Source organism: Protopterus annectens, chromosome 4.part1 (assembly GCF_019279795.1).
Source record: "Protopterus annectens isolate FY-2018-M chromosome 4.part1, PAN1.0, whole genome shotgun sequence".
NCBI classification, from domain to species: Eukaryota; Metazoa; Chordata; order Ceratodontiformes; family Protopteridae; genus Protopterus; species Protopterus annectens.
In genome coordinates this window covers 486,671,579-486,694,906 of record NC_056734.1, presented here as the reverse complement: position 1 = coordinate 486,694,906, position 23,328 = coordinate 486,671,579, and the positions used below count along the sequence as shown (strand labels likewise).

General features: G+C 42.1%; 1 protein-coding gene across 1 annotated transcript in view; it reads right to left on the bottom strand.

Moving 5' to 3' along the window:
• ATP13A3 (ATPase 13A3) overlaps positions 1-23,328 on the bottom strand; it is a 2,707,264-nt gene that overhangs the window by 1,443,092 nt on the left and 1,240,844 nt on the right. The gene's annotated exons all lie outside the window — the stretch shown is intronic.

The window sequence follows — 23,328 nt, the reverse complement described above, 5'->3', positions numbered from 1 at the left end:
TTCTGGCCTCATTGGATTTTCTCAGGAAAATTATAAACAGTTCCCAACTCTGCTGATTCTCTTTTACTGATCATTGATTTAATGGTGCTGTACAAAGTGCTGCCATACAAATACTGCATTGAGGTTGTGACAAAGACCATGACTAAGATAACCACAGGCCTCCCAGGTGAGGTTACCCTTTTTCGAACTTACTTCATCTGGTGCTGAGCAGTAATCGTTTTGGCTTAAAGGGCAGCAACTATAAGCAAAAATGTGGAATTGTTACAAGTAGAGCTATGATCCCTTTCCCTGCTAACATTACTTTGGCTAAATGGGAGAAATAAACAGGGTATAACTCTGAGTTCTGGAGACTCATTAAAAGCTATCCAATATTTATCTATTATAATTGTATTGTACAGGAAGGGTCTGAGGCTGCTTTAAAGCACATTTTTCTTTACAATGGACATTCAATTAATTTTTTGAAATTTAATACCTATTATGATTTGCAAAAGGACAGTTTTCTAGATTTTATCATATGTAAGTGGATGTACTCACAAGAACTTTACCATGACTTTATTGCAAGCCTACCCAGGTTAATTTACTTCATCATTACAGTGGCATGCAGTCCATGCACACAGAAGTGACTAGATGGAATGTGATCAAATCACAGGGAAAGAATAGATCATGTGTTTAAAGAGACTGTTAATTCCATTAAGAACCTGCAGGACCTTCACAGAGTGTTTCTTGTGAGGGGATATGAAAATGCAGCCATTTAGACATATGCTTGATCCTATTAAGGAATTCAAATGTAAGGACAACATTTCTTTATCTGAACCCCACAGAAGACTTGTGTGGTTTTGGTTCTCTTCACACTGACCAATGAAAAACTGAAAAGAAGCATGTCCTTTTACTTTAAGCAAAGGCATCCATGAAATCAAGAGGTATTCAAGACAACCAATCCTTTATGTATAGTAATAGACTTGTGAGTGAGATCTCAATCCTGGCTTTTCTTTTGTTTTTTAAAAAAGGCAGGGACATCAGGGCTTACCTGAAAGGGTCTTTCAATTAAAAAAAAATTGCAACAATCTTGGCACTTTTAAGTGTCTCCCCCTCCCTTTCTGGTAATTCATGAATTCAAAAAATGTTTTCATCTGCCATAGCTTGGGCAAGAAATTTAAAAGTAGAGTAGCTGTGAATTGTGGCATTGAGAAGGTATTATCCAGGTTTGTTGTTTTTTTTTTATATATAGAGAAAATCTCTCTCACTCTAATTTGAAAAGTATAGTCCACTATACTTCTGATTAGAAATCCTCTTGCCAACAATTTAGGCAATTAAAAGAGAAGGGATGTCACCAAACCTAGGAAGCCCACACCAGGAAAAATAACCACAGATCCTAAAGAGACGCTAGAGATATTTCAGAAATTTTAAGAAAAATTGTATAAAGCTGAGAAATGTAGAAATCAAGCAAAAGCACAAATGGAAATATTTATGGAGACTAAATTATGCAAAAGTTAGGGGAAGATGAGGCTCAACAACTAACAATAAAAATAGGAAGAGATGATATAAAAACAGTGATGTATAATCAATCTTCAGGAAATTCTCCAGGAACAGATAGTATTCCTGTGGAAGTGGATGTTAGGAGGGAAAAAAGTGATACAGATCTAGAAGGCTTTGTGTAACAGTATTTTAAAAGCAGGGGAAGCAGTAATAACTTGGAAGAAAGCTGTCGTAGTTGTACTACCCAAGGATGGTAAAGACCCATCAGACCTACCTTCATATAGACCCATTTCAATTTTAATTCATGTTAATAAACTGCCTAGGTCTAAACTAGCTAAATAAAGAATGGCAAAGGTGTTGCCAAAATTGTTAGATATGGATCACTATGGTTTTGTGGAGGGCCAGGCAGACAAAGATATTACATTAATAGAGCAAAGATGATCCAGAGGGAAGAAGATGCAAGAAAATATTGCTGCTGTTGGTGGGTCTCCATACAGAGAAAGCATTCAACAGAGCATTCTGGTATTTTATGAGTAGAGCAAAGGAAGCATTTGCAGACCCTGATACAATAAAGTTAATTAGAAGGATAAATAAAGGATCACAAACAAGAATTCAAGTGGGATGGTTTCTCTGTTAAGTTGTGTTTAAACACAGGAATGAGGCAGGAGTGCCCTCTAACTTTTATTTACTTTATATTTAGAGCCATTAGCAAAGAAAATACAGGACTCAAAAATATATAATTGGTATGGTAATTAAAAAAATTGGCTTTATTTGTGGATGATATTATTTTGTACCCGATAAATGACATCTCAGAGTTGCGGAAATTTTGTGTGTGTTTCACGTCTTCTAGGGATATCAAATTAATAAAGATAAAATGAGTGAGCAGATTTTAAAAAGTCACTACAGGGGTATTCATTCAAATATTGGATGAACAAATTGCTATAACTAAGGAAATTTATATATATATATATATATATATATATATATATATATATATATACACACACACACACACACACACACACACACACACACACACACACACACATTTTGTGAGCAGAGCATCTGAATTGCATACATAGTAAGGCAAATTCGTCTCCACCTAGACTTAATGGTGCATGTTCTATCAACAGTATGCTTCAGCTCAAGAAATTCGATCATAAGATGTTTTTGCTGACATATGCAGCATATTATTTAAGACTTTTTTATTACCTGGCTTGGACTTTTTTATTTTTATTGTGTTTGGATGGCTTGGTTTGCCTTGGTATAGGGCTCTAAGATTCATTTTAGTTTATCTGTATTGTTTTACATTTGTTTATATCATTTTGATTAGACATATCACTAACTTTTCCTTCTGTATTTCTATTCCAACATTTATTTTTATGGTCGCTTGTATGTTTCACTTATATTTCATATAATTTCACATTTTTATTTTCCATGTTTATGTTTTTATATATTTTATTTTTCTATGTTTTGATTTAGCAATACAAGTTCTCAGTACCACTGTTTAACATCAGCTGCAATTTTATTTGTATTTTTGTTTTAGTTATTATATATTTTATTATTATTTATTTTTTAGAAGTTATTTTCATTAGTTTTTTTTTTTTTTTTGATTACCAGTTTCCATTCCTGTTTTTGGTTTTGTTTGGTATTTGATACATTTCTAGTTACTGTTTTACCTTATTTTGAATTCAATGCTTTCTATTTTTTTTATCATTGCTTTGGCTTTTATTTACTCCTATGGTTATATTTACGTAAATTTTTTTATAATTTAGTTGCATGCCTTTTTTGTATTTTTTTTTTGTTTGTTTTTATTTGGAATTTTTCCTTTCCTGCAGACTCAGTGTTTTAATATGATCTGATTATGCCTTTTCAGTGAAAGCGCCCTTCTACCCTGAGGATTAAAGGTGCCATTTTTCATAAGCATTTTTGTTCTTATTTTTATTTTAAGTCTATTGCAGATTTCTTTATTCTTATTTTATGTGCCTGGAGCAGCATATACACCACAACTTCCTTCCTGCCTTTTTCTTGGCCTTGCTATTTTTTTTTTTTTTTTTTTTTTACTTTCTGTGGATGTTCTCCGTGGTTAAACAGCTTCACATTCTTCTTAATGAGACCTAAAGTGTTAACATTTAGTTAATAACTTTTATTTCATTGTGTTCCTGTTTGGATTTGGATAGTGTTTTAATTACTGGTTATACTTTTCGCCATGTATGTGGACTCTGGTTTATTACTTTGTTTTTTGGTTAATTTTCTTTAGAATGTACTAGTTTATGGTTTGTTGTAGTGTCTGATTTCTTCTTTGAACTTTTTATCTGACTTGGCATTAGTTTTTAATTTTTTTTGTAAATGTGTTTATCTACTGATTATACTTTTTGGTATACATATTTTTTATTTGTTCCGATTGTCCCCAAGATCACAGTTCTGCTGGCTTTGACTTGTTTTTTTATTTGACCTCTTTTTTTTTCTATATTACCCCTTCTAATTTTCAATTTTAAAGTGAGTTACACATTGAGGTTTAATTCTGTAATGGATTCAGGACCCAAGGTGCGTAGCGGATGAGGCCATAAGTAGTCGGGAGAAAAGGGGAGCAATAAGGATTACCTTTGCCTTGCATCTTTCTGCTTTTTGTATAAATTTGATCATAACAGCAGTAGATGGATGAGTTTAGAGGAGTCTAGATGGCCAGATGTATGCTAGGACGTTTGCCACTGCATGTCACTGATTAGGGATAAAGACGAAGTAGGTGCTACATTTGGTATTGGTGGGAGTGGAGAAAAGGTTGCAAGAAAGGCTGCCCCTGCAGAAATCTCTGTTGCCACTGACTGATTGAAGGACCAGTCATTGGGCTTGAGGAAGATCCTGGTTAGCCTATCAACTAATATATTTGTCTTGTCTTATGTGCTGGGAAGCCATCACCCACTGGCACACCCTCATGGCCTCTTAACACAAAGGGTAAGAATGTGTTCTCCCTGTACCAGACTATCAAAGTGCCGTCTTGTCTGGAAGCAAATCACACCCTGGGGTGGCAGTCCTGAAATACCTGCAATGCTAGGGGAACTGCTCTCATCTCCAGAACACTGATGTGAATGTTTGCCTACAAAGCATACCATATTCCTTGGACCTTCCTTCCATCATAATGTCCCTCCCACCCCAGCAGGAATGTGTCTGTGTTAACAGAGACTGTCAGAGGTGGAAGTACAAAGGTGTGGCTTTGCAAGACCAAAGGAGACTTCGCCCACTACAAACTGTGATGGCAACGTATGTCAGAAAGCTTGATCTATTGATGCAGAAGATGGGCAAGAAAAGACCACTGAACTGACAGAATCCACTGGAGCACTCTCATGAAAAATCTCACAAATGGAAGCGGGGAAATCACAGACCCCAGTAACTGACAAATTAAGGATGCTTCAGGTGTTGGAGATGAAAGTACTTGTTGGACCCTGAGAAAGTACAGATGTCAGTCTTGATTAAGGAAGCCTGGCTATATATGTGGTAGTGTCCAGATGGCAGCCTATGAATTCCAAGACTTCAGTAGTCTCTAGTTGTTGACTTGTCTTGGCTGGCCATGACTCATAAGGATGGACAGAACTGAAGCGCACAGTCTCTTCAACAGATTAATGGTTACTTTGTTATGGCAGTAATGAGCTAATCATCTAGGTATGGGAACACCTGCAACTCCCGTGTGCTGCTACTATTGCCATACACACCTACGGGTCTGTGGTGAAACTTAGTGGCAGGGCCCTGAACTGAAAATGACTAGCGCCCTAGTAGAAGCAGAGCACCCTTCTGGACTCTTTCGCAATCTTCACATGACAGGAGGTATCCTGAAGGTCCACAGATTGCATCTAGTCATCCTTATTCAACAGAGGTAGAATGGACTACACCATGAACATCCAGAAGGAACAGTTTCATATAAACTTGTTTAGCTTGCTTAGGTCCAGAAATGACCTGATGTCCTTGTTAATTTTGGGTACTAAAGAGAACTATGAGTAACTCCAGCTTTACTTATTTATTTGACATTTGTTGACAAGGGAAAATCCAACTGAGTCAGGAACCCATTTTCAGCAGATGCCTGGAGAGAAAAGCTCCACAAAGTACAATAATGAAAATACAAATACAAGTAGAAAATAAAAAACATTTTACAAAGATGAAAAATAATTATACAACAATAAAACATATTACAAATTAGATATGCAGTAATAGTTGCAGTTCAAAGGAAGTGCAGTTTACATATTATGGGTGGTTTTAAAGGCATAATGCCAGATGAAAATTCTCTCAGCAGTACATATTTCAAAGCGTAAAAGAATTAAGATACATGCAAGTCATACATGTTGTTGTTCTGGTTCCAATTTAGTACAAAGTCTGAATAGCGAGCAAATAAAATGAAGTGGGGTTTTTAGGTAGGCTGTAGGCAGATCTTAGGAAGATAAGGAGAAAGGTAGAGGTTTGGGTAAGTACATTTGTAAGATTAGTGGCAAGGGGGGGGGGCTAAGTTGAAGTTATAGGAGCTGCTATGTTGATATGGAACAGGGGCAGATGTAGGTGTTATGCTGATTTTTTTTAATGTAAGTTTGAAATTCTTGTGGTTAAGAATTATCCTAATGCTGTTTGGAAGGGCATTCCAGAGTTTTGCTACAGTGTAGGAATATAGACATTGACCAGCTTTTTTGAATGGTCTGTGAAGACTTAGTAGTTTGTCTTCAAAACTAAGATTTCTGGTGGGAATGTAGATTTGGAGGAGCTTGTTGAGAGCTGGGCATTTATCAGTTTGGTATATAACTTTGTATGCCATATTAAGTTGTAGTTAGTCAAGGAGGAGTGGGAGTTTTAACCAATTGAGGGTTTTGAGAGCAGTACAGTGGTGTATGTTGTGGGTGCATTAACAGCAAATTTTGCAATTTTATTGTAGCATGATTCTAGTTTATGTTTTAAGGTAGTCTGAATGTTTCTCAGTATGGAAGCACCACAGAGAAGTCAGGGAAGAAGATATGTAGAGGCTAGTGTGGTTTTGGTGGTTGGGTTCATGAAGTTTTTGTGCCAATATAGCATTCCAAGTTTGCAGTGGGTTTTTTGACAGCATTGTGAATATGTTGATCAAAGGAGAGCTTATTGTCCATGGTAACTCCTAGCAGTTTGGCTTCAGTAACAACTTCTAGTTGAGTATTGTTTAGAGAAGTGATCCTGAAATCGGCTGAGGTATTACTGGGTGTGAAAAGGAGATGCTTTTTTTATTAGGGTTAAGCAGGAGCTGTGCCTTGTTTAGACAGGTCTCAATGGAAGTAAAGGCAGTTTGGGTTGGATATTGAAGGGAATTTACATTGGAAATAAAGTGTACACACCCCTGTTAAAATGCCAGATTTTTGTGATATACAAATATGAGACCACAATAAATAATTTCAAAACTTTTCCCACCTTTAATGTGATCTATAACCTGTACAATTCAATTGAACAACAAACAAATCTGTTAGGGGAAAAATATAAAAAATAAAAAATGTACAATAAGCTGGTTGCATAAGTGTGCACACAAACTAATACTTTGTTGAAGCACCTTTTGATTTAATTACAGCATTCAGTCGTTTTGGGTAGGAGTCTATCAGCATGGCACAGCTTGACTTGGCAATATTTGCCCACTCTTCCTTGCAAAAGCTCTCTGAATCTGTCAGATTGCGGGGGAATCTCCTGTGCACAGCCGTCTTCAGGTCACCCCACAGATTTTCTATTGGATTTAGGTCTGGGCTTTGGCTGGGCCATTCCAAAACTTAAATTTTCTTTTGGTGAAGCCATTCTTTTGTTGATTTGGATGTATGCTTGGGGTCATTGCCGTGTTGAAAGATAAAATTCCTCTTCATCTTCACCTTTCTAGCACACACCTGAAGGTTTTGGGCTAAAAGTGACTGGTACTTGGAACTGTTCATAATTCCCTCCACCTTGACTAAAGGCCCAGTTCCAGCTGAAGAAAAACAACCCCAAAGCATGATACTGCCAACACCATGCTTCACCATGGGGATGGTGTTCTTTTGGTGAAACCAAGTGCTGTTTCTGTGCCAAATGTACTTTTTGGAATTGTGGCCAGAAAGTTCAACCTTGGTCTCATCAGACCTTAACACATTTTACCACATGCTTTTGGGAGACTTGATATTTTTAGCCAGGCCTGGATGTTTTTCTGTGTAAGAAAAGGCTTCCATCTTGCAACCTTACCCCATAGTCCAGACATATGGAGAATATGGTAGACTGTTGTCACATGTAGTACACAATCGGTACTTGCCAGAAATTCCTGCAGCTCATTCAGTGTTGCTGTAGGTTTCCTGGCAGCCTCCCTTACCAGTTTTACTCTTGTCTTTTTATCAATTTTGGAGGGACATCCAGTTCTTTGCAACGTCACTGTTGTCCCATATTTTCTCCACTTTTTGATGACTGTCTTCACTGTATTCCATGGCATATCCAATGATGTGGAAATTTTTTTGTACCCTTCTCCTGACTGATACCTTTCAACAATGAAATCCCCCTGATGCTTTGTAAGCTCTCTGCAAACCATGGCTTTTGCTGTAACAGGCAACTGAGTAAATGTCAGGAAAATCCTACCAGGACAGCTGAACTTTATTTGGGGTTAATCAGAGTCTCTAGTTGATGGCAGGTGTACCCAATAAGACAATGTTGTAATTAAATCAAAAGGTGCTTCAACAAAGTATTAGTTTAAGGCTGTGCACACTTATGCAACCAGCTTATTGTATGTTTTTTTATTTTTTATATTTTTCCCCTAACAGATTTGTTTGTTTTTCAATTGAATTATAAAATATAGGTCACATTAAAGGTGGGAAAATTTTTGAAATGATTTATTGTGGTCTGACTTTTTTATATCAGAACAAAACAGGCATTTTAACAGGGGTGTGTACACTTTTTATATCCACTGTATGTTACTGGAGGAAAAGATGATGATACAATCATGGCATACTGTACAAGGGTACTTTGGTTGGAGGTGGTGTGAAGGTTGTTAAAGATATTGAATAATAATGGTCTGAGAATGGACCCCTGTGGTACACTGGTGCTATTTGGTAGATAGTTTGAGAGGGTTCCCTTCCATTTTATGCACTGTTGTCCGTCAGTCAGGTAATTGCAGAAACATAACCGAGAAGTAGAGGAGAGACCGAGGTTATAGAGTTGTAGCACTAAGGGGTGGGAAACAATGTCAGACCTTGGACAGATCAAGAAATATTATGGATGTTAGTAGACCAGCATCCCTGGCTTTGTTTACTATATCTGTAAAGGAGACTAATGTAGTAGTTGTACTATGTGACGGTCTAAAGCCGCGCTGGGTAGGGGTAAGTAGTTTGTTTTGTACGGTATGATTAAGTAGCTGTTTATGTATGCATTTTTCTAATAGTCTGTATATGGGAGATAGTATAGCTATGGGGCACTAGTTGGTAATGTCATAGGATTTTCCACCTTTGTGAAGGGGGGTTATTATGGATTTTTTCCACAAGGTGAGGATGTAGGACCGTGTGAAGTATCGGTTCAGGGGTACACTTATTGCACAAGCTATGGCATCTGAGGCGAGCTTTAAATATTCTGGTGGGAGACTGTCTGCAGAGGGAGATGGTTTTAGTTTGAGGAGTAAGCTATGTATGTGGTGAGTAGGTATTGCTTGGAGAGTAAGGAGAGGAAGATGTTGGTGAGCAGGGGGGTGAATACTGAGGGAGATGGGAAGATGAGGAGGGGGTTCAGCTGTAGGTTGGGAGGTGATGGGGTTTTGATCAGTGTGAGAGTTTGAGGGCTGGTTGGAGGAACTGAGTAGATTAAGAATGCTGTTAATGAAATGCAAGTTTAATGCTTCAGCTATTTTGGATGGGTTTTTTGATTTTTACTGGTGGCAGGGGGTCGGTTTTCTTTGGTTCCGGGATTAAGAAGCTGAGAAATGGTATGCCAGAATTTTCTGGGACTGTTTTTGGTGGAGCTTAGCTGATGTGAGAAACAGTGCTTTTAGTCTTTGTTAACCTTTTTTTTTTGCTTGGTTGCGTTGATGTATCTACATTTGGTAATTTAGTTCAGTTTATGTTTGTTGCCATTTATGCCAGAATTTGTCTCTTATTATTAGTAGGTATTGTGTGTCCTTGGTTAGCCAGGGAGCACGATTTGCTCTTATTCTTTTTGAGTGGTGGGGGGCTAAGAATGTTTTGTTAAAGTAACTATCAGCATCATCTAATGGTAAGGATTTTAGTGGGGACCAGTTCATAGATTTTACTATTGAGTTAAATTGTTGTTGGTTGAAGCTAGACAAATTAAGTGAAGTTTTATAAATGGGGTTTTTACAGGTAAGGGTTATGGTTCTGTTAGTGTAGGTGGGCAGATGGTTACAAATTATTGGGTAGGGTTCCAGAGTTGGTGAATTTTTGGGGATCTGAAACAAGGATCCAGTCTAGTGTGGATCCTTGGTTTGTACTAGAAGAAATTCTAGTTGGGGCAGAGATAAGTTGGGTAAAAACCACAAAGGTTTATACTGTTGGTAGAGTGGCTGGAATTTAGACTTTGCAAATTTGTATTAGTATCTCCAAGAATGATGGTTTTGTTGGAGATATTTAGAGAGATCCAGTAAAGGAAATCTTCTAAAATGGGGATGTTATTTCCTGGTGGAATGTACAGTACAGCAATGCATAGTTGTTTGGTATTACTTTGTTTTAAAGTGGCTAGGAGAATTTCAGCAGTACTGAAGGAGAAGATGGATTTGGGATAAGGGAGCAGGGTGAAAGTATTGGGATACATTAGTGCAACGCCTTCCCCTTTTTTGTGAGTTCAGTCTGCTCTAATTATATAGTAGCCTGGTGGGAGTAGTCCAGTGTCTTTAACATGTGGCTTGAGCCATGTTTCAGTGAGTGCTAATATATTAGGGGAGTGCTGGGTTAATATTTCCTGGGCTGCTGGCCTTGTCTGTCTGGTTGACACAATTGGAAGGGCCTTTTGCTGTAAAGCTGGTTTTCCAATGAATGGTTAGACAGCCTCTTGTGATAATGCTCAATATCCATGAGTCCTAAGTGATGTTCTCCCAGTTTTATGTAGAGAAATGTGCCCCCCTCAACTGACGCCAAAGCAGGACAGTCAAGCAAGGTCTCTGTCTCGAGTGATGTCTATTACACTTCCCCTTTTTACCCTAGTAGAAACCCCCCCTTGGTGTCCATGGCCGTGACTATAAAAAGTCAACTGTGGAATCCTTGCTCCAATGCTGTCAATCCTAAGGAGCTGAAAGGATTGTATCTAGTTTCTAGTATGAACTCCGTTACATCAGGATCTTTCCATGCTCTTTGAGCGATCAGATTAAGCTTATCCACAGGAGGGACCACCAAGGTAGTAAATAGGCCTGCTCCAAAAGCCTTGTGGAATACCACCTCATCAGCGTAAGGTACTAGTGGTCCAACCTCCCTTCCATATCATGATTTCCATCAGTTACCTGAATAAGGTGTCTTTATGGGGAGATCTTAGGAACCCTTCCCCATTCATCAAAATTAGCTTCCTCTGTAAGGGACTCCTCTTGCATTTTGTGTGTGTGTGTGTGTGTGTGTGTGTGTGAGAGAGCGCGTACATGGAGGAGGTACTAAAAGTGTTGGAAGACCCCTGTGGCTGGGTTTTCTTAAGACTTCTCAGAGCAGGTTATCTCTATGAAAAGTGAAAAGAGGCTGAAGAAAGTGGAGGGAGTATGGACTGGATCCGAAATATATGGGGTGTCCCCCTCTATGGCAGGATGTTGGCGAAGGTTCTTCTCAAAGACCTTGAACACCAATGATAGAGCCAGATGACCCAACCTAGTAGGCTCCAAGGCCAACACCAGAGCCAAACATTTCAGAGCTGAGGTACCGGGGAGGGACTGCTCTAAGAAATCAGAGTTGAGCCTGAATCCTGACCCTCTACACTGAAGGAACTGCTCCAGGATGCTGTCAGCTTTGACAAATTCGGAGTTGAGTGCGTCAGTGCCATGGTGGGCATTGAAGGCTCCCATGTCGTTAGCAATGATGTGGAGCATAAGAGTGGGCATTTTGGATCCAAGACCAATGGATCCTAAACAAAAACAGGCAAGGGAACAAATAATCAAGGGGTATATTGACCAGTTCTCTCTGCCCTCGAGGCAGAAGGAGAGGGAATATCCCCCATATCAATTTCGGCTTCATAAAGGCCCTCATCCTTTTTTCCCTGTTTATGTCTGTAATATTCCTAGAGGACTATATGGGCCTGAATGATGCACGAGAGAGGTCTGGAGCCTATGAACATTGAAAGTTCTCTCTCCAAAGACTTGGAGCCTGAAAACAGGACCTTCCTTGGAACCGGGTCTAGGACAATATAATTGGATCCAGATTCTCGGGTCTAGATTAGGTCACCGAAATTTTACTCCAGCGAACACCTATTTATCGACCCATAATCAGCAAATATCTCTTCAGTGATTCGCTGAATTTACAAGGGGCAACAAAATAGTTGCCTGAAGCACAAGAGACAACTACAGACCTTGGCCCTTTTTTTCCCTGTATTCCGATCTCGGAGTTGGTATATAAAGTTGGGGGGGGGGGGTTCAGGAGTAGCCTCCCACTTGGGTGGGTTCAAGTCAACTACAAGTTGGTCCATTGTGCTTCGGGCAATTATTTCGTTGCCCATTGTAAATTCTGCAAAGCGCTGACATGATTTTCACTGATTAGGGGTCAATGAATAGCTGTTCGCTGGAATAACATTTTGGCGAACTAATACAGACCCCCAGATTCTGGGTCACAGCTGATGCCCTGTCTAGTGACAGCTCTGAGCTAGGAGCCAATGCAGGAAGAGTCAGAGATCATGTCATCTTTGGAACAGAGGTTTCTGATAATGATGACTATGAACAATAGTGTAGCTATGACAGGGAGAGAGGGACAACTGCCCCAGGTGCAAAGTTTTGGGGGCATGATCAGTTGATCCCAGTCTCTCTTTAATGCAATACTGGCTTTTATAAGATATAACTGTAATAATCCGACCATTGTGATTGGCTTATTACAGTGAAGTGCCTTTTTTTTCTCCTCACAGGAAGAGCTGGGGGGGGGGGGCGCTCTGGTTCACAGTACCAGCTCAGGGCACTGGCTGAACCAGCTACGCTTCTGACTCTGAATCACTCGTCCTTCTCTCATTAGTCTTCTATTTCTCTCTCTTTCTCTCTCTCTTTCATTTTCTTTATTTGTTCCCCTATTTTTGCACCTTGCATTTTCTGAAAAATTGTGAGACAAAGGAGTGGCAGACAATGGAGAAGGAGCTTCCCTGTGTACCAGGACTCTAACACAGAAGTCCTAACAGATATCATAATATTATATTCAGCCTTGAGGTGGGATGATCCAGGGGGCAGAAGCACTGGGAGTGTGGGTCCTGCGGGGGAATCTTTCACCCAAATTTTGTACACTTTTTGGAACCTTAAGTCTTGTCCATGATGAGAAAGGTTCATAAGGCAAATGAAATACTACAACACACACAAATAAAAAGAATAACCAGCAAAAGAAAAAAAATTACCATAAAGGCAAATGTGGCTAGTTTAAACTCCCTCTAATCTAAACAGGGTAAGGAGAAGACCTACACCCAGCAAAGAAACTATTTTTTTTTTTAAACAGTGTAATCCACCACAAAGACGAAAATCACAGAAAAAGGGAGAGGTCTGGCTAAAATAAAGGACAAAAAAAAACTGGAAAAAGCATTTATCTGAAACTTTTTGCTACAGAACTCTCTAGATCATGTCTGCAACCCAGCAAGGCAAATGAGATTTGAGGATGTTGGGCACAGTAGTACATCATGGGAATGAAGCTCAAACCTTGGAGATACTATGTAGCATCACCAGCCTCGGATCTGACAACCCATAAGTTAAGGTGGATGGCGAAGACTATCAGATCATTTTGATATAGTTTCATGAGTATAAAATAAAGAAAGATAAAACAAAAGCTATGGTGCAACATTATGCACTCACATAAAATGGTTCAGCAATACTCATACTTATGGGGACATAAGACAAGCTATTTAAGTGTATGGCTTAAAAAGATTTTGTTGCATCAGATATGTGTGACTAAACAGAAGATAATACAAGAATGAAGAAACTGGACATTCTTAACTGTGGATATGGACAGTAACATTCAAGCAGTCAACATGTTTTTAGTCCCTTTAGTTTTTACAGATCAGGCACATTTTTATTAACTAGAAAAGTTGTGGATGACAAATAATAAAGAGTTGAAATAATTTATCTAGGAGAAGAGTGGAAGGGTTAAGTTACACAAGCTGTTTCTCCCCATTAACAGGTTCATAGGTGATCACTAGGCTAATGGCACAAAAGCCTTTACAAGCCTGGCCAATTATATCCAGGATAAGACAGCATTATATCTGAATTCCCCAGATATGGGATGGGGTAGTATCAGGGTAGTGAGTGTCTTTGGTTGTTGGAGCCCTGAGTCATTTGACAGACTGCTTCTGTCCATAAGGGAGATGGGCAGTACCCTGGGAGTGAATTTACAGTTCTCAATCCATTTATCCAAATACTTTTTAAACACAGTGAGGGATGGGCTTTGTTTTATGAAGATGGGAAGTTTATTCCATATACGAGATAGCTTTTGGGAAACAAATCCGTCTCTCCAGCAAGTTCTGTTAGAGTCACAAATAAGACTCAGCTCCATGGAACTCGTAAACCCTCATATAATTGTTCTTGTGAATATGTAACATTTTCATTAAGGCTGGATCAGAGAATGTCTTGTAGGTCAGGCATACGTCACCTCTCAATAAACAATATGAGATGGAGTAAAGGTATAGGGCCTCTAGTCGGTCTACATAAGATAGGGGTCTTATACTTTGTAATTCTTTTTTAGTGAGAAACCTCTAGGGCCACTCCACTTGGTGTAAGCACCTGGTTAGGTATATGTAGAAGGGAGCATTGTACTCACTTATGGGCCTGATGAGGGAATGGCACTATGCCTTCCTTTGATCTTGATGTCATGCATTTACTTATATAAGTTGCGCTACACAGAAGGATTTACTCACTACTGTAGCTAACTGGTGGTCAAAGTTTAGGTTACTATCTATCTGTGTTCCTAGGTCAGTTACCACTGGATCTACTTTTAGAGTGTGCTATCAATATTATAATTTGCAGGGATATCGGATTTACCAAAAGGTAAGATTATGCATTTTTTAGTATTTGGTCTCAGATCATGGTTTTGGCACCATTCTTTGTCATTTTTAAGCCTGTTTGCAGGAAGTCAACATTGTTCAGGAATTCACTGATTGCTACCAGCTTACAGTCATTGGCAAACTTGGTGAGCCAGATGCCCCAACATTGGCCTTCACTTCAGAGAAGTATATACCAAAAAGGAGGGGTCCCAACATTGATCCCTGTGGGTCACCACTGGTAACTGGTTTCTCATCAGAAGTGGACTCACATACCTGGACATTTGTCCTGTCAGTGAGCCAGTTGGCTATCCATCTGATGATGCAGAGGTTTATGCCAAACTCAGTAAGTTTATCTATGATTACCCAAGTGAGAGACTGTGCTGAAAGCTTTGACCAGGTCTAGATAAGCAGTCTGTACCATTCTACCCTCTCATCCATGGCCCTGGTGACTTTCTCGAATAAGTCCACCATATTGAGCAGTCAGACCTCCCTTTGACAAAGGCAAATTGGGTCTGGTCTAGTGTTTAGAGAGTTCCTATGTCGTTATTGATCAGGTCCATGATAATTCTCTCCAAGGCCTTGCAGATAAAACTGGTTAAGCTTATGGGGCTGTAGTTCCCTGGGTCAGTTCATAGGCACCCCCCTGTGCAGAGGGACAACTGTTGCAGTCCTCCATTCCTCTAGGACAAACCCGTCCCGAGGCTGTGGTTAAAGAGGGTTTCTAGTGACCCTAATAGATTCTGTTTCAAGCTATTTAAGAAGTATCCTGAAATGCTTTTGGGACCCAAGGAGGAGGGTGTGTTTTTGGCTACAGTGACCACAGTAAGGACCTATTCCCTCGTAATGACCAGTAAGGGAATGGTGGCTAGTATTCCTTTGGGTATGGTAGGAGGTGATGGGGGGGGGTTAAAATTAACTTGTCAGCCAGCAGGTTTGTTATAGTTTCAGGCTGGGTGTTAAGTGTTGCTGTTCAATATTAATTTGGCACATTGCTGAGCATTTTTCCTGAGGTTACTAACATAATTACAAAAAAAAACATATGGGTATCTTTCACCTCACAGGCAATCTTTGCCTCTTAGCTTGCTTTGGCAGATTTGACCAGCTCTCTACTTTGTTTTGTCTGTTGTGTGTCTTTTTGCACGGTTTTGTCTGATCCTTCTTGGCTTTGGAGAGGATTTTTTCCCCTTTTGTTGAATAGCCTATTTATACTAGGGGTCCACCAGGGTGGTTTATTTTTGCCAGTAATCACAGGTTTGACTCGGACAGGTACTGCCTCCTCTATGCAGCTATTAATGTGGTTGTACAGTGCCTCTGTGTACAGCTCAGAGCAGGCCTCGGTGTCATCCAGGTTCAGATGGGCTTGTAAGTTTAATAAGCTGTCACTTAGTTTGAGGTAATTGGCCTTAGCAAAGTTCTTAACAGGTCTGGAGTTTGATGGGGGTTCTTGGTTAGTTTTAATAACAAAGGAGCTCATTTTGTGATCAGATCTTACCAGGGAGGCATTAATGCACAGAAGGGAGCAGCATCTCCTCATATTCATGATTAGTAGGTCTAGTATATTTGTACTTCTAGCTGGGGAGTTAACTAGCTGCTACAGGGAACCTGAGCTGACGAACAAAAACCTCTGAGCAAGTTAATTATGGGTCATATAAATCTCCCAGTTTATGGAAGCACAGTTAAAGTCACCCATAAATAAAGTGTTAGGCTGAATGTTAAAGAGATTCCAGTAGGTTTAAGTAGGAGGTGGGGTTTTCAAGACTCATGTTAGGGGATCTGTAGCTATCAAGGATATGATGGGGGTCACACCTATGGTTAAGTTGGGCATGGAGCAGCTCAAGCAAGTCATGTTGCTGGACCAATCTAGCAGTGTACTTGTCCTTTATGAACACTGACACACCTCCTTCTTTGTTTTATCCTGAGCTGAGCGGGATCAAAATGTATGAAAGGCATTGTAGTCTTTGACAGCCAGGGTGTTTTCCATGTTTCTGAACCATGTTTCCTTGACTGTACATACAGTGGATATAGAAAGTGTGCACACTCCTGTTAAAATGCCAGGTTTTTGTGATATAAAAAAAAGAGACCACAATAAATTATTTCAAAACTTTTCTCACCTTTAATGTGACCTATAACCTGTACAATTCAATTGAAAAACAAACAAATCTGTTAGGGATAAAAAAAATAAAAATATATACAATAAACCGGTTGCATAAGTGTGCACACACCAAATAATTTTGATTTAATTACAGCATTCAGTCTTCTTGGGTACACACCTGCCATCGATTAAAGAGACTCTGATTAACCCCAAATAAAGGTCAGCTGTCCTAGTAGGATTTTCCTGACATTTACTCAGTTGCCTGCTACAGCAAAAGCCATGGTTTGCAGGGGGCTTACAAAGAATCAAAGGGATCTCATTATTGAAAGGTATCAGTCAGGAGAAAGATACAAAAAAATTTCCACAGCATTCGATATACCATGGAACACAGTGAAGACAGTCATCAAAAAGTGGAGAAAATATGGGACAACAGTGACGTTATAAAGAACTGGACATCCCTCCAAAATTGATGAAAAGACAAGATGAAAACTGGTCAGGGAGGCTGCCAAAAGACCTACAGCAACACTGAATGAGCTACAGGAATTTCTGGCAAGTACTGGTTGTGTACTACATGTGACAACAATATTCTCCATATGTCCGGACTATGGGGTAGGGTTGCAAGATGGAAGCCTTTTCTTACACAGAAAAACATCCAGGTCCGGCTAAAATTTGCAAAACAATACATCAAGTCTCCCAAAAGCATGTGGTAAAATGTGTTGTTGTCTGATGAGACCAAGGTTGAACGTTTTTGGCCACAATTCCAAAAGGTGCGTTTGGCGCAAAAACAACACTTCGCATCACCAAAAAAACACCATCCATATGGTGAAGCATGGTGGTGGCAGTATCATGCTTTGGGGTTGCTTTTCTTCAGCTGGAACTGGGGCTTTAGTCAAGGTGGAGGGAATTATAAACAGTTCCAAATAGCAGTCACTTTTGGCCCAAAACCTTCAGGTGTCTGCTAGAAAGGTGAAAATTAAGAGTAATTTCACCTTTCAACACAACAATGACCCCAAGCATACATCCAAACCAACAAAAGAATGGCTTCACCAGAAGAAAATTATAGTTTGGAATTCCCATCCAGAGTCCAGACCTAAATCCAATGGAAAATTTGTGGGGTGACCTGAAGATGGCTTTACAGAAGAGATGCCCTCGCAATCTGACATATTTGGAGCATTTTGCAAGGAAGAGTGGGCAAATAAGTCAAGATGCACCATGCTGATAAGACTCCTACCAAAGAAAACTTTTAGTTATGTACTTACCAAAACTTTAGATGTATGGGATCCATCTCGCCTACATTCTGTACTGATGGGTTCAGAGCCTACTCAGCACGCTATACTATAGAACAAAGTCTCTTATTGGCTGAGCTATCCCACATCCCAGGATGCACCACCACTGCTTCCCCAGATCTTGTTTGTCCGCACACATGCACACACACATAGACTGTTGATATAATATTGCCAGGTGTTTCAAGATGAAACAGCTAAACTCGAACCGTCCGGTCTCTTCTGATCTCCAAGGCAGGGGGAAGGAGGGTGGGTTATTAGGAATGTAGGTGAGATGGATCCCATACATCTAAAGTTATGGTAAGTACATAACTAAAAGATGTTATGTGATCCTATCTCGCCTACATTCTGTACTGATGGGACAGCGTCCCTAGCACCTGATTCCTGGGTGGCTCACTGGAAAACACTCCTGAGAACTGTGCCCCCGAGATGCCACATCCAATTTGTAATGAGAAATGAAGGTGTGAGGAGAAGACCACGTAGCCGCAGCACAAATGTCACTAATGGCAAGCTTAGAATGAAAAGCTGCCGAAGTAGCCATAGCCCTGGTAGAATGAGCTTTCACTGTAGTTGTAAGCTCTTTATTAGAAATGAAGTAAGTATGACTGATACAGTCTCTGATCCACTTGGCAATAGTAACTTTCGTGACGGCTTTGCCCAATTTATTGTCCGAAAAGGACACAAACAACTGATCTGTTTTCCGTGTTTGGTGCATCCTATCCAAATAGAAGCGCAACTGTCTGTGAACATCCAAGGTGTGAAAGATGTATTCCGCTCTATTCGAGTACTTTGGGAAGAAAACTGGAAGTTCCAATGACTGTTGCAGACAAAAACTAGAACAAACCTTAGGAACAAAGGATGGATTCGGTCTGAGGGATACTCTATCCTTGTGAAAAACCAGGTATGGTGGTTTGACACATAGGGCTTGAAGTTCCGAAACTCTTCTGGCTGATGTAATTGCAACTAAGAAAGCAGTCTTCCAAGAAAGAAATTTCAAGTCACAAGTTGCTGCCGGTTCAAAGGGGGAAGAGGTCAAAGCACCTAACAACATTAAGGTCCCACGGTGGAGCGGGATGAGATATCGGGGGCCGAAGCAGCCCAGCACCTTTCATGAAGGCTTTACACAACTTGTTGCTCATCAAAGGTGGATCTATGCTCTCATGAAAATTGGAAATAGCTGCCAATTGAACCTTGATGGTAGAGACCGAAGAACCTTGATTGAACAGAGAAGCTAAAAACTTCAGAACCTCTGACACCGGGACAGTTATGGGATCTAATCCCCGGAGTTGGGCCCAAATAGTAAATCTCTTCCATTTGCTGTTATATATTTTCTTAGTAGAAGTCTTATGGGCCGAGGACAAGATATGTATGACTTCCGGGTCCAAAGCATGGTTCCTGACTATGGTCGGAAGAGGAGGAGCCAAGCTGTTAACCTCAACGAGTGGAGGGACTGATGAAGCTGTCCCGACTGATGGGTCAAGAGATCCGGAACTTGGTCCAGGAACCATGGACCGTCAGTGCATATTTCCGAAGAAAGGGAAACCAGACTTGACGAGGCCAGTATGGGGCAACTAAAATCATATTGCTCTCCAAGCGAATCGCCTTCTGGATCACCTTGGGAAGAAGGGGAACCGGTGGAAAGGCGTATAGCAGGCCGGTGGGCCAAGCTTGGACTAAGGCGTCCTTGGGAATCTCCTCCGGAACTGGGGTGAGAGAGAAGAACTGTTGGCATTTCGTGTTGAGGGGGGTTGCGAAAAGGTCGCAACAAGGAGTTCCCCCATCTTCTGAAAATCTGAGTTGCCACTCTGTCATTCAGAGACCACTCGTAAGGGGAGAGAATAGTTCTGCTCAGTCTGTCGGCTATCACATTGGATCTCCCAGGAATGTGTGTTGCTACCAGAAAATGTTTGGTTGCAATCGCCCAATCCCATACTTTCATGGCCTCTCTGCAAAGGGGGTAGGATCTGGTCCCTCCCTGCTTGTTCAGGTACCAGACTACTGACATGTTGTCGGACTGAATGGCAATTATGCCCAGAGGGAGGTAATCGTGTAGCACTTGCAGAGATAGAAGCACCGCCCTCATTTCTAGTATGTTGATGTGGAGGAGACTCTCGTCGGAATGCCACTTGCCCTGGACTGACCTGCCCAGGTAATGTCCCCCCACCCCATCTGGGAGGCGTCCGTAGTCAATGTGGCCACTGGAGGTGGTGGAACGAAGGGTCGCCCCTGATCCAGGTTGGAGGAAAGAAGCCACCAACGAAGGTCCTGTTTGCACGTCTCTGTGATCAGAATGAGGTGACAGAGGGAGATCCTGATAAGACCACTGGACTGACAGCCACTGGAGAATCCTCATATGTAATCTTGCCAAGGGGACTAGGAGAACGGTGGCCGACATGGAACCTAACAGTTATAGGACCATCCTGGCTGGGGCTCGGCGTTTGAGAAGCAAGGCTCGAACTTGAGACTGTAATGTTTCTATCCTCTCTGTAGGAAGATAGACCCGCATTTGCTTTGAGTCTATCCCTACTCCGATAAACCGTATGCGCTGAGATGGCCGCAACACAGACTTTGCCCAATTGAAGGTGATTCCTAGGGAGTTGCCTAGAGATATAGTGGCTGCTAGGTTTTGTAAGAGTAGACGCCTGGAGGTGGCAGTTAGGAGCCAGTCGTCTAGGTATGGAAACACCTGGAATCCTAGACTTCTCAGGTGAGCAGTCACCACCGCCAAACATTTGGTGAACACCCTGGGGGCTGTGGTGAGAACAAAGGGCAGTGCACGGAACTGAAAATGACTGTCTCCCAGGCTGAAGCGCAAGTGTCTCCTGAACACCTGATCTATCAGGATGTGATAATAGGCGTCCTTGAGATCTATGGAGCACATCCAAACACCTTTCTCCAGCAGCGGGAGAATGGATTGCAAGGTGACCATCTGGAACTTGGACTTCTTGACTGATCGATTTAGCTTGCTGAGATCCAAAATGGGCCTCAAGTCCCCTGTCTTTTTTGGCACCAAAAAGAATCTTGAGTAAGTCCCTAATCCGGTCTGGCCTACGGGGACCGGTTGGATGACTCCTTTTTGAAGCAGCTTTGAGATTTCAATGGCTGCAAGATCCCGTTGACTGGGTGGTGGGTCCGGGATTTTTCGGGATGGTGGGGGGGTTGGGAAAAGGGGATGGTGTAACCTCCGGCGATGATTCAGAGCACCCATCGGTCCTGAGTGATATTCTCCCAGGCCTTTAGGTGCTTCGAAAAACGACCCCCTACTGTCTCCGGAGCTGCACAGTCGGGCAATCCTTCAGGGATGCTGGAAGGTTGAGGAGCCACGAAAGGACTCGCGGTCTCCAGTGTTGCGGGGGCCTCCGCCGCGTCTGGGACGGCGTCTTCCTGAAAAATTTCCCCCTCCTCTGCCTCTAGAAGGGGGATCGCCCTGCTGTGAGGAGCAAGTCTTTTGAGATTTACGGAACCACATTTTCCCCCCTCTTCTAGCCTTGGGATAAGGCCTGAAGGGAGTGGAAAACCGTGCCCCTACGGCAGTGAAAGTCTTACCCTCTTGTTCACAGTGAGTCAAGGTGTCCTTTACCTTGGGTCCAAACAAAGAGGACCCATCAAAGGGAGCGTCGGCAAAGGAAGACTTGAAGGCTTCCGCAAAATGACACAGGCGAAGCCAGGCTTGTCTCCGTAGAGCAACACCTGTTCCCGCTCTACTGCCCTCGGCTGCATACGAAATGAGCCTCATGGACGAGTTCGATATCGATGATAGGGTAGCCAACCAAGAGCTAACCGTCTGGGCCAACTGCTCAGGTAGGTTACCAGAGAGGGTATCTGAAAGTTCCTTGACCAGATCCCTCTGAAGTCTGGTGAAGTGCGTCAGATAATTCAGAGACCTTAAAGTAAAGGCTGCTGAAGTAAGGTGCGCTTCCGCACCGATCCATGCTCCTTGACTCCTTATTAGGAGGATGGACGGACGTCGAAGCCTCTGCCACATCTTGTTGGGTAGCAGATGCCACCACCAGGGCATCTACAGCCACACCTTTGGAGAGGAAATCCTTTTCGGGGCTGAAAGAAATTTATTAGGCGAGCTGGCACGGTTCCACAGAATCGGGTGCTCCCATGCCGAGATCAAACCCAGAAGCTCATCAAGGGCGGAGACACCCAGGAGGCGGAGGCTGAGCCCAGGCCTTGAGGAATACCGACTCCTCAGCGGAAGGGGTTTGGACTGCCAGTCGCCTCATTGCTTCAGGATTTCCAAAATGTCCGCAAAGGAGACATCATCCGAGGACGACTTGGGGGACCCCTCCGCATCATCGAGGTCGGTGTCCGAGGTGAGAGACTCATCAGGGGAGTCTACGTGCTTCTTCTTGCACTGTCTCTTCCTTGGAGGTTCCTCCGAAGACGCTTTGGAGGGACCTTCAGGAAGGGGGGAACCCCCAATGGGGTGACCTCAGGCCCCAGGGCTCCGCTGTCTTGAGACAGGAGGACTACAAAGGAACCAGTCTCCATGCCAAGGGAAGGTACCGGTGAGACGGTGGAGGTGGCCAAAGAAGATTTGGCCAAAGCACTCCTCATGGCCCTGAAGGACGGACCCCCAGAGTCCTGGGAAGGTCCGACCCCCGAGGCCACAACAGTAGGCAGCACTCCTGCAGCCGGCCGAGAGGAGGCTCAGAACCAAAACATCGGTCCCGTGTCACCCGGGCCGACCGAGGAGGTCCGTGTACCGAACTCCGACCCGAAGGTCGGGGTTGGAGTAAGGGTCGGAGCCGACCCGAAAACCTCCATCGGCTCCACCAGCACCGACTCCAACGGTGCCGAGGCTGTTGGAGGAGGAACCAAGACAACAGGGTGGGCAATCGGCTCCGGAGCCGACTGGGCTGGTAGTATTATAGTGGTCAAATAAGTATAAGTATAAGTATTAGAACTAAAGGAATGTCCACATTTACTAGGTCTAGGTTACGAGAAAGACACCAGAAAGAAAACCTCTTTCATTTGGATAAGTAGGATTTCCTAGTATTGGGTTTCCTGGCCTCCTGCAGCATCCTAAGCACATCCTCAGAGAAAAGGTGTCTACAAGGAATTAGAAGTTTATCACTCACAGTGTGAGCTGCAGAGATGAGGACTGAGGGGTGAATGAATGATCCCTTGTTTTGTGTGAGGAGATCCACCCTTCGAGATAACTTGTCATGACTGCCTTTGGCAAAATGCAGAAGAGGAGGTAACCAATGTTGTCTTGGCCAAAAGGGAGTCACCAGCAAGATTTTTGGTTTGTCCTGTTGAATCTTCAGCAGACCCTTCTGAATAAGAGGGAAGTGGGGGAATGCATAGAGAAACATCCCCTTCCAA